Genomic DNA, 12794 nt, shown 5'->3' with positions numbered 1-12794 from the left:
TAATACATTTTGCTCAGTATGGGAAATGTTTGGAGTTACATCACATATAACCGAGTAATAGATTGCATCTTCTCTTTCATAAAGTATTGTTTTCAAAACCCTTTGACCACATATTCCTATGAACTCGTTTTGGCTCTCAGGGCTGAGGTAATGAGTCAGTTGTGCTCACTATTTAGTTTCATTAAATAGTACCCGCAAAACACCAGTCTCAATGTCAACGGTGAAGAGGCGACTCCGGGATGCTGGCCTTCTAGGCAGAGTTCCTCTGTCCAGTGTCTGTGTTCTTTTACCCTTCTTAATCTTTTCTTTTTATTGGTCAGTCTGAGATATGGCTTTTTCTTTGCAACTCTGTCTAGAAGGCCAGCATCCCGGAGTCGCCTCTTCACTGTTGACGTTGAGACTGGTGTTTTGCGGGTACTATTTAATGAAGTTGCCAGTTGAGGACGTGTGAGGCATCTGTTTCTCAAACTAGACACTCTAATGTACTTGTCCTCCTGCTCCGAGGCCTCCCACTCCTCTTTATATTCTGGTTAGAGCCAATTTGCGCTGTTCTGTGAAGGGAGTAGTACACAGCGTTGTACGAGATCTTCAGTTTCTTGGCAAATTCTCGCATGGAATAGCCTTCATTTCTCAGAACAAGAATAGACTGACGAGTTTCAGAAGAAAGTTCTTTGTTTCTGCCCATTTTGAGCCTGTAATCGAACCCACAAATGCTGAAGTTCCAGATACTCAACTAGTCTAAAGGCCAGTTGTATTGCTTCTTTAATCAGTACAACAGTTTTCAGCTGTGCTAACATAATTGCAAAAGGGTTTTCTAATGATCAATTAGCCTTTTAAAATTATAAACTTGGATTAGCTAACACAACGTGCCATTGGAACACAGGAGTGATGGTTGCTGATAATGGGCCTCTCTACGCCTGTATACATATTCCCTTAAAAATCAGCTGTTTCCATCTACAATAGTCATTTACAACATTAAAAATGTCTACACTGTATTTCTGATGAATTTTATGTTATTTTAATGGACAAAAAAGTGTCTTGCGATAAATTACATCCATAGGTTTACAACCAGCTCGGTGGCTGTGTGGGTTAGAGCATGGTGCTGTCAACACTAAGGGGTTGGAGTTGATTCCCACATGGGCCACATACTAAATGTAATTATCACTGGGAATTGTAATATAAGTCACTTCAGTTAAAAGTTTCTACCTATTATCATATGATATCACAGTGTCAAAAACCCAATTAAATATATTTCCCATTATTTCAATATGCATGTATAGTGACAAAGTAGTGGCTGGAACATTAAAGTTGTTCTATTGTTTCTCTTTAATGAGAGCACAACATGAGCCATGTGCCTACATTAATGAAGCGACTCAGAGTAGGACTAATGATCTAGAATCAGTTTAGCCTTTTAGGTCATAATGAATATCAGATTCCATGGACATGGGGACCTGAACTGAGATCAGCACCATAGCAGCACTAAAATGTGGCTATATATGAAGTGCACATCTCTTATAATCCAGATGGTAGATTTGGAGTAATGGTAAATGGATAACTGTAGTGTTATGAGCTAGGGTTAGAGGTAAGCCTGAAAAGCTGTCATCAAGTCCACAAGCGGCTCCCATTGTGGTGACAATGATGGTTTCTTGGAATTTATGTTTTCTACAGTTGAGGCTAAATGGAGTATAGCATTTTAGCTTGGCCTAACCCTAACCCTTTTCCTAACCTTAACATAATTCTCCTAACCTGCCACTATAATCGAGCCACAACCATAGACGTCATCAGTTCCGAGAAACCATCAGTGTCAACACACCGCCAAAACATCAGCTATGAGGGTGACGGCTTGCGAGGGTTTACACTTGATCTGATTGAATCTAGGCCTTAACTGCTGTACATTTGATTTGAAAGGTGAGCATTGTTCATTCAAGAGACTGGACAACAGTTTGAAGTTTGATTTAAAGCTTGCTTGTTTCAGTCTTTGCTTACTTTGATTCAATAATTTTTTTGTGAGTTCCCCTCATACTGACTGCCTCATATTGTAAGAGGACATCACTGCTGGTATTCTGAACCATGGATATAGGAGAGGCCACATCTTCTTTGAAGGTCGTTTTGGGAATGTGTTCCTCAAAAACAAGCTGTTATATAGAGGAAATGTCTAACAACAAAAACAGAATTTGTACCCAAATGATTATTGAGTAGCTAAAGTAGTTTTAAATGCATAATGTGAGGGACCACACATAATTCTGCTAGGTCCTAGGAGATGTGTAGCACAGATTAGGGTGCCAGTCAAATTGTCAAACCCAATAATATATGCTGTAGTGGTCTAATGCAACCACTTGAGGGAACTGTTGTGTAAATTAGAGCACGCTATCTGTTGACGAGACTGGACTGTGAGGCCCCATCTCTTACCGTTTTCCTATGACACATTTTCTTTAGATTCCCCTGACGCTAACCTTTCATCCGTCACTTTCTATTATCTGTAAGCTTCAAACATTCTATAGAACTCAGTCACAGAAATGACTGATGCACAAATTAGCAGATATAGGGATGTTTTCTTCACCCACATCATAATTCTGTTTGCAGGGTTCACTGTGATCATTTAGCCAGTTAATTGTAATTCGTCTAAATTGGGAAATCATTTGACATGAGATGATGATTAATTGACTGTGTTTTGACAACTCATTCTAAATAAAACAGCTCAGGTGGAAATTGTAATGCTGTTTCCTCCAATATCAATAAAATACTAAAATACTAATGAATACTAACAGTATGCAGTGGAGGTGTGGGGGAAATAAATAGTTTAGCCATTGGGAGCATGTATCTATGCATCATGCTCACATGCTGTGTTTCTGATGTAATCTCATAAAAACACAACCATGGAAACAGCAGCATTCTGATTGCTATCTACTCCTCATGCATTCTTTGATCTGAGAAATAAAATACCAGCGGAACATTTTTTKGGGGGGGACTGTCTGTTGTTGTATTATTATTATATTATTATTGTTTCCTCCTSTGTGCCATGATTAGTTCATTGTCTTTTTCATTATGTTCTGAGGGCGAAATCTTCAAAAGTCAGACAAAGGAAGTATGTAATGAAAGACAGACTGGGGTGTATGATTTTAAAGTCAGTTTCTTCCTAAATATGAAAAGGAGGCAATCCTACCACAGGGAGTAGCAGTGTCACACATGCATTGTCTTTATCCAACCAGCACAGCATAGTTATTGCTATATCTAATGTTCTGTGATATGAACTAGGGGTTGTGGCCTGGTCTGAGTCAATTTCAATWAAATTTTACACTGTGCTTTTGTAACCATTCATTTAACCCAGTCTGACCATGGGCATGAATATCTGTGACGATTTAATGAAAAGTTGTTTATTGTGAATTCCTGGATGTGGTACGTACAGATGTTATTGTGTTGTTCATACACAGTCTTTGCATTTTCTAAATGATGCACTGTGACTGTAGACACAGCTTTATGATTTGTGTCAAATTTAGAATTTAGAAAGCAGACAAAATACATCTTGTAGAGTAATATACAGCATTTGGCAGACATCACTGATTTATTTCTTCTTCTCTTATAGCTGAAACCATAACCATTCCAGGAGCAATGATGCGAGCCAAGTCTCTACAGAGTACAGACCATTCCTACTAATTTCCTCCCTCAGTGATGAGGTGATTCTTGGGTCTATATGGGTCTCCAACGGTGCGGGACAACTTCTTGAATCTTGCCCAGACGTATAATAATGTATTTCACAGATATGTTACAGAAAGTCTGACTGTATTGTGTGTCTAATGCTTAAGGGGTGGGTAAAAAATCACAAAATTGTTTGCAATGGAGGGTAATATATCCTGTTAACTCCTGGAGTCTATACAGTCCTGCTGATATCATCTAGGAGCTAATTGTATCTCTCATTCCAATTAGAAATCTCTGAACAAACAAACAGGGAGTCAGATGACAGAAGAGCTAGGATCTAGCTGTCACTGTTATGCTTGTTCTTTAGTGTAAAAAGATAGTAAGGACTAGTGTCTGGGTGCAAATGTCTTGACACACCAGTCACCACCAAGCTCCTATGCTCTGGGTCATTGGTTGTAATGAAAGGCCAAACTGATGTTGATCTGACAATGTGGTGCAGGCCTGTGAGCTCTGCAACCACACTATGTATCCAGCTACGTACAGATCCCTGGACCTGAGCAATGGACCAGTAAAGGGGAATCAAGACAGCGATGGGACTCCAAGTTTCTGTGGTCCTCCAGGTCACCCTGTGAAAGAGAAGGAGAGAGAGGAAGAGGGGGATTTAGAGGGAGATAATGTTCATTTTTCCACAATACCCACAGAGCCCCAGCCAAACCCGACATGGCGGAAATGTTCATCAGCATGTGGTTTATTAGACATTAAAGTAAGGTTCTGCTCCATATGGACTCAATTCAGCTCCCTGAGCTGCACTAAAGCAGCTGCTAAGCACTAAATAACTTAACTCCACACAGCCATTTTAACCTTGATGGCTATGAATAACATAGCACAGCCCAGCCATTGCAGGCCTATGGCAATGAATAATGTAGTTCAGCACAGTCGTTTCATCATCATGCATTTTTCTGCTCTTAAGATATCAAAAACATGTGGTGAGCTTGACGTTAGGCCAGGTGCATCGAGTGTGCACGTAATGTGGTAGAAAAAAATGTAGGCTAGGAGTTGTTTTGAATACTAAGATATTGAAATATAAGATGTGTGATTGTGGATGTGACTTCAAAATAAATCTGGACCGTTCTTGCTTTGTGCTTGGTGTTAGATCAGTCAGACAAGGATAGGACTGGGAGGGTAGAGTTGGTCTATCCATAACCTGATAGGATCAGTCACAGAGACATTCTCTATTTCCTTATCAGTGTTTGGACAGGAATGTACTGTAGGCTCTCTCTGACTGGTACCTATTACTACCTGTCTGTAAATTGGCTCCATGGTTCCTTAGCCATCATCAGTAGCTGTAAATGTCAAGCGGCCATCTTTCTTTTCTTTTCTTTCTCCGAGTGCACTGTGAGGTCAGAGTATGCATCATCATATTAAACTTCATGGACTGCTGAAATTCATTGGTTCTTTAAATCCCTGCACTGAGAACTTGTGGTGTGTTGATAAAAATTCAAACATTAAATACAGTGTAGAGGGTCCTCACTCAAAAAAGAGAGATGAACTCTGCTGAAATTCATGGAAATCTGGAAGACTAAATCAAAGGTGTGTGTGTTAATCAAAATGATAACAGCTTCCCTAGACAGACTAACTAAGCCACCCTAATGAGAGCGAGAGGGGGGATGGAAGATACAGGTGGGTACATTATTCTCCCAGTCAAATTATGGAGAGGTTAATTGGCAACAGGCTTTGCTGTAATAATGGTAAGAATGGRAGACTGGTTTTCTGTCTCTTATTGACTCATATGTTGATAAGATTGGTGTCCAATTAGTCAGTTCTCTCCAAGGCCGGTGAGCGAGGAACTTAAAAGAATAACCTATTTTAAAGGGAACAGAGCAAGGATGTGTGTGTGTGTGTGTGTGGCCGCAAGTGTGGGTGTCAATCGGGATTTAATTGATAGGAAGATTAAAGCTCACATCTGAGARACGAAGGAGCTTTTTTCGGGCGSCAGAAAAGTCRAAAACAGAAGGAGAGTCTGRTCTCCTCTCCAGTGCCTGCCTGCCTGGCCGAGGTTTGGGGTGCGGTGAGCACGGCCGCTCAAGGTTAGCACTGGGGCCCCCGCTGAGCGCCTGCTGTCTGAGATGGGTCCTACTTGTTGGACATTCATTATCAAACTCTGTTTGCTCCTTTCATCTGCAGCACTCTACGTAAACTACAGAGGCACCTTGCAGCTTGACATCTCTCCATTCATGCTGTACCTTTAACAGCATGCTGCCACTTCAAAGAGGAAGAGCTGCCTTTGATGTTGCAAAAAGAAAGAACCTCAATGATCTACTAAAACCAATGCAGCAACTTTTTGGAGGGAGCAGGCTGGCTGCTATTCATCTCCAACTAGCTCACTGTCTTTGAGTTTGAGAAGGGTTCTTCTTCTTAATGTCCAGCCTCTCTTCTGTTCTTCCTGTCCATGGCAAGTCTTTCCTTTGCAGTCCCTTACTTTGCAAGTCCTTCCTTTGCAGATCCAGCAAACACAGAAAACCCAAGTCAGCATTCTTTAGAGACGACACCAGAGCAGGTGGTTAATTCAATGCAAAGGGCTTTATTGGCATGGGAAACATATATTTACATTGCCAAAGCAAGTGAAATAGATAATAAAATATAAAAAATAAACAGTAAACATCACACTCACAAAAATTCCAAAGGAATAGACATTTCAAATGTCATATTGTGTCTATGTACAGTGTCTCTGTCTGTTCCTCCCATAATCGAAGGTCTTACCTTGTCACGCTGCTGTAATCAGATTAGTGTCTCCCCTACAACTTAACCTACACAATTTGATCGTTTAATTGTATTTAAACTTAAACAAACAGTCACAAAGCTGACTATTTCAATCATCATACTCAGTCATAAAATAGTTACTGATTACATGCAATGCCAGCTTGCGGTACATAATATGTGGCTCCAGAATCCAGTAATGATGCCATGTAACAGGAAATACACATGGYGTGYACAGACRCACAYGCACGCRAGCACTCGTCCATCTGGGACCAATCTAAACCAGTTGTTTCCTTTGAATCCAATGTTGCAGTAATTTGCAGTTTTTTCAAAGGATCTGTAAGCTTGTGGAAATGACAAATGTTTTTTTGTTTTTCCTGTTTGTGACAGACGAGGAGCCTTTAAATCTGATGCAGAAATCACAGATATAAAAGGAGAAAGTAGGCGTTCTTCTTGACTGGCTTGCGGCCATCTTTAATCTAAAACATTGCTGGGAAATTGGTCAAAAGGCCAGTTTGTTGGCCATGTGTGTAGACTGAAGAACCTCACTCCTGGGAAGATGGAGCAGGGGGACAGGGCAGGCTGGACTACTAGAGGCTGGGGTTGTGAAGGCTAGGCCGCCCCTTACACCCCTCCCACCAGCCAGCCAACCACACCTCAACACACAGACAACAAGTGCATCTACATTGATTTTCCACTTTGATCTGTGTGCTGAGATCTGTTGATTTTTTCCTTTTCAAATCAAGAGTAATTTCCAATCTAAAAGCGGCAATTACAGTCTGTTGGATATAAAAGGCCTGAAGCTACTGGCACCCTTCATCCACCCAGACACTGAATAATTCACCACAGCAGAGTTCATTAGCAATCAGGCTTCCTCCATTACAAACATATCCTTAGTGGCTGGAAAATCCAATGGCAAGCAAACCTGTGGAAATGTTATTATTACTGTACTGACTGACTGACTGAATCTCCTGGCATGAGAACACCTGGACCATTTAGTTAGTACTGTGACGATTGGGCGCTTACTTTTCAAACTGATTAAACATCCATCATCCTCTTGCATTAAAATATTATGAATTTAGAGAAAAGTGTATTCTGATTGTTTAAAGGCGGAAGACTCATTGTGATTTGAAAACGTTCACATACTGCACCTTTGGTCCAAAGACATTAAGAAATGACTTCACCTCCCTTTCTATGAGTGACAGCTAAGCGTGTGCTCAGAGCTGGAGAACAGGTCCCGGCTATTTAAAAAAAWATATATATATTATTTCACCTTTATTTAACCAGGTAGGCCAGTTGAGAATAAGTTCTCATTTACAACTGCGACCTGGCCAAGATAAAGCAAAGCAGTGCGACACAAACAACAACACAGAGTTACACATGGAATAAACAAACATACAGTCAATAATACAATAGAAAAAGTCTATATACAATGTGTGCAAATGAGGTAGGATAAGGGAGGCAAGGCAATAAATAGGCCATCGTGGCGAAATAATTACAATATAGCAATTAAACACTGGAGTGATAGATGTGCAGAAGATGAGTGTGCAAGTAGAAATACTGGGGTGCAAAGGAGCTAAATAAATCAAATAAATAACAGTATGGGGATGAGGTAGTTGGATGGGCTATTTACAGATGAGCTATGTACAGGTGCAGTGATCTGTGAGCTGCTCTGACAGCTGGTGCTTAAAGCTAGTGAGGGAGATATGAGTCTCTAGCTTCAGTAATTTTTGCAGTTCGTTCCAGTCATTGGCAGCAGAGAACTGGAAGGAAAGGCGGCCGAATGAGGAATTGGCTTTGGGGATGACCWGTGAAACATACCTGCTGGAGCGCGTGCTACGGGTGGGTGCTGCTATGGTGACCAATGAGCTRAGATAAGGTGGGGCTTTACCTAGCGATGACTTATAGATGACCTGGAGCCAGTGGGTTTGGCGACGAATATCAAGCGAGGGCAAGCCAACGAAAGCATACAGGTCGCAGTGGTGGGTGGTATATGGGGCTTTGGTGACAAAACGGATGGCACTGTGATAGACTGCATCCTATTTGCTGAGTAGAGTGTTGGCGGCTATTTTGTAAATGACGTTGCCGAAGTTGAGGATTGGTAGGATGGTCAGTTTTACAAGCATGCTTGTTGTGATATAGGAAGCCAATTCTAGATTTAATTTTGGATTGGAGATGTTTAATGTGAGTCTGGAAGGAGAGTTTACAGTCTAACCAGACACCTATATATTTGTAGTTGTCCACATATTCTAAGTCAGAACCGTCCAGAATAGTGATGCTGGACAGGCGGGCAGGTGTGGGCAGCGATCGGTTAAAGAACCTGACCCTGTCCCAGGCTAATTGCTAACGAGCCGGCTGGTGGATGAGGCTAGGTCAGGCCTAACAGTGATGACCCACGATCAACACTGTAGGATCAGAGATGAGGGGGCGATGCCGCCTCTTCACCACACACACACACCACACACCCACCGAGTGATTACAGGGACGGCTGTTTAATCCATCCAATTGTCATCATCAAATTTTTAACAAGTGAGTCCCGGTGCAAATGTCAACAGACAGTGAAAAGTGATATTCAGTGCCAGTGACTGATTACAGGGGCAGACAGCTTTAACTTTAGCACTTTGTCAGCTCCTTAATTCAATTGAACTTGACATTATTGAAAGTGGCTTATTTTTACCCCTTTCTTTTCTACACATGAAAGGCTGCCACACTAATTAGCCTTTCATTCTTTCTTCTCTCTTTTTTCATGCTCTTGAATCGGCAAAAACCGGCGTATTCCCAATAATTTGCATTATCCTGTGAATCTGGGCTTTGAAGTTCTGAATATGCTGTAAAGAAATAGGGGCCGCACTTATCCGCGCATGGAAAAACATTTCAAAGCCATAAATACGCTGGAACAGATGTACAATGATCATTGGATTTGCTTTTTTCTCTTTGCTCCTTAGTATCTGTAATAGACACCTCGTGTCCTCCTCATCCTTAGCGTTAGCATTCTCGTCATCTACAGAAGCTAGCACCCCACGGCCAATCCGCACTCAAAGCTCTCATGCCTATCTGCTTGGAGACAAAGAGAACGCATTATGGCAGCCTCTCATTTTCCACAATATCATTGCTCTCCTGCTTTTGGCAAACAACAAGATAGCGTTCATTCTCCACCCTCTCCCCAACACCCCTACCTCCTCTCACCCGACTCCCACTCCCATCGCTCAAACAACACACAATCTAAGGCGTTCCACATGTGTATCTTTAAAATAACCGATCTCAGTACTTTTTAAATTGAACTCCGGGGTCAAAAAAAGCAAAAGAGGTTCTCTTGGTATTCACACTGCTCTTGAATTTGAATGAGGACTCAATTCTTTTGCAGGTTCACTTCACCTATTTTGTGGTCCGAGTCCCCTCTGCATATCATTCACATTGCTATGTTTAGAAAGGAACCAAGATCTTTTTCCAACATTCACTCAATGCATTCTGGGTTTTTACAAAGTACAGGACAAGCCATTCCATCAGAATGTGTTATCGGACGGCTAGATATACCTACTTACATTTTGGAAGCTAATAGATTGCATTTAGTTAAAGATGAGACATAATTATAATCAGAAAATAATAACAGAATAAATAGCAGAAGAATACCTGCAGATTTAAAAACCAGTTGAATGTAACTAAATGTATTCTATGTAATTATTTATCATGAGAGCATACTAATGCTGCATATCTAAGAAAGGTTCAAATCTGACTTTTCTGGTAACAAATAGTTATAAATTGCTGAGGTGTAGTCACTTTTGAGGACACAAGCTCAAGTACACCGTGCAAATATGAAATCTGTTATACAATGTATTTCCTATTCAACAAATCTGTATGAATAAGGCTTGACATAACTCGCATACTTTCTAAATATAGTATAATCAAATTATACAATGACTAACTATAAGAGTTCACCTTCCTTATAACTGTAAAATACATATTTGTATATTTAGTGATAGAGAAAATGTGCATATTTTCTAAAGGTCTCTCGATCAAAACATCTGCCCCCATCACTGTGAACATCTCACAGAGCTTTAGCTTGGCTTCCTGACAAACAGAAAGTGTGTTTTGTTTAAAATCTATTCATTATTTTAGATTACTGGCTATAAATCAATCTCTAAATGTGCTACAGTGACAGAACTACTCTTACCTGCTGCGCTGCGGTGTAAGGATTCCAGGCATATGCATTGTTAGTGGCTGTGATGTAGGGTTCAGCCAGGAGTTGATGGACAGTCGTAAGAGCAAATGAAATGGTAGGAGGGACATCCCAGCTTCAAGTGGTGTCAGATTTCACATCCTGCTTTACACAGGCAAGAGAGACATACTCCTGTGTCTGTGACAATCAGGTCTACCGCTTAATGCAAGCCATTTTGATCTACAGTATGGTGTCAACAGATTTATAAGCGAAAACGTTGGTCGGAACCAATACCAGAACGATGCAGGTCCCCAAAACAGGGGACTTTACATTTAAGAGGTATAATGCTGTAATTGAAAATTGTACACCCAATGTAGGCTCGTGCCCCCTTGAGATAGGGTACAAAATACAATACTATGTTGTGATTCTCACCAAATATGTTGTCTTCTTACACTATTCAAACCCCACAATCGAATAAATAGCTTATGAAGCTCTCCGACTAATAGATCACATATTGCAAACAAGAAATCTGAACTAAAAACTTTACACATATTTGGAATTTCTGTGACCAATCGATAATCAATATCCAAAAACCGCACACGTTGTTTGTGGCACCATTGTGAGGGGTTATGGCAGGGGAAACAGTGTTGCAGTAGTCAAGTGGAGGGATAATTGGAGGGGAAACGGTGTTGCAGTAGTCTGGTGTGAGAGGTAATGGCAGGGGAAACGGTGTTGCAGTAGTCAAGTGGAGGGATAATTGGAGGGGAAACGGTGTTGCAGTAGTCTGGTGTGAGAAGTAATGGCAGGGGAAACGGTGTTGCAGTAGTCTAGTGAGTTGAGTGGTTATGGCAGGAGAAACTGTGTTGCAGTAGTCTGTGTAGGTTAGAGGGGAAACGGCCTGTTGCGGTGAGTCTTGTTGACGGGTTCATTGGAGGGAAACGGTGTTGCAGTTTAGCTAGTGTGAGGGTTGTATGGCAGGGGGAAACGGTGTTGCAGTAGTCTAGGTGTGAGGGTTATGGCAGGGGGAAACGATGTGCCATGAGTCTAGTTGCATGGGTTATGGCAGGAAACTGTGTTGCCGTAGTCTAGTGTGAGCGGTTATGCACGGTGAAACTTGCTGTTGCAGTAGTCTAGGTGAGGTCTGTGCAGGAGAAACAGTGTTGCAAGTAGTCTAAGTGTGAAGGGGATATGGCAGGAGAAACAGGTGCAAGCTAGTTCTAGTTGTGAGGTTATGGCAGGTGAAACGGAGGTGTTGCAGGAGTCGGTGTGACGGGATTATGGCAGGAGAAACAGTGTTGCAGTGTCTAGTGTAGGGTTCATTGGCAGGAGAAACAGTCTGTTGGGGGGCCAAAATTTATTTTTTCTGTATTGAGGTATGGCAGGTGAAACTGGTGTTGCAGTAGGTCCAGAGTGAGGGGTTATGGGGCAGGATGAAAACAAGTTGTTGCAGAGATCTAGTGTGAGGGGTAGCAGCTGAAAACTGTGTTGCAGTAGTCTAGTGTGAGGGGTTATGGCAGGGGAAACTGTTTTGCCGTAGTCTAGTGTGAGGGTTATGGCAGGGGGAACTGTGTGCAATCGTCTATGTCGAAGGGGGCTATGGCAGGGGAAAACTGATGTTGCAGTAGTCTCAGTGTGAGGGGTTATGGCAGTGACACTGTGTTGCAGTAGTCTAGTGCTGTGGGTTTTATGGCAGGGTGAAACTGTTGCGTGTCTATGTCTCAGGCTTATGGCAGGGGAAAACCAGTGGGCAGTATCTAGTGTTGGACGGGTTAATGGCAGGTGAAAACTTGCAGTAGTCTAGTGTGGGGTTATGGCAGGAGAAACTGTGTTGCGGAGTCTGTGTGAGGGTCTATGGCAGGAACACTGTGTTGCAGTAGTATATGGTGAGGGGTCTGGGCAGGGAACGCAGTGTTGCAGTAGTTCAGTGTGAGGGTATGCAGGTGAAAACTGTGTCTGCAGCTAGTTAGTGTGAGGTTGACGGCATGAAACTGTGTAGTGCAGTAGTCTAGTTGAGGGTTATGCAGGAGAAACTGGTTGCAGTAGTCTAGTGTGAGGTTATGACAGGAGAAACTGTGTGCAGTAGTCTAGTTGTGAGTTATGGAGCGTGAAAACTGTGTTGCATAGTCTAAGTGTGAGGGTTATGGCAGATGAACTTGTTGCAGTAGTCTAGTGTGAGGGGTTATGTCAGGGCGGAAACTGTGTTTGCAGGATTAGTCTATGTGAGGGGTTACTGGCAGGGAAACTG

This window comes from Salvelinus sp. IW2-2015, unplaced genomic scaffold, assembly GCF_002910315.2.
Source record: "Salvelinus sp. IW2-2015 unplaced genomic scaffold, ASM291031v2 Un_scaffold2666, whole genome shotgun sequence".
Classification (NCBI taxonomy): Eukaryota; Metazoa; Chordata; class Actinopteri; order Salmoniformes; family Salmonidae; genus Salvelinus; species Salvelinus sp. IW2-2015.
Note: the sequence above shows the minus strand (reverse complement) of the source record.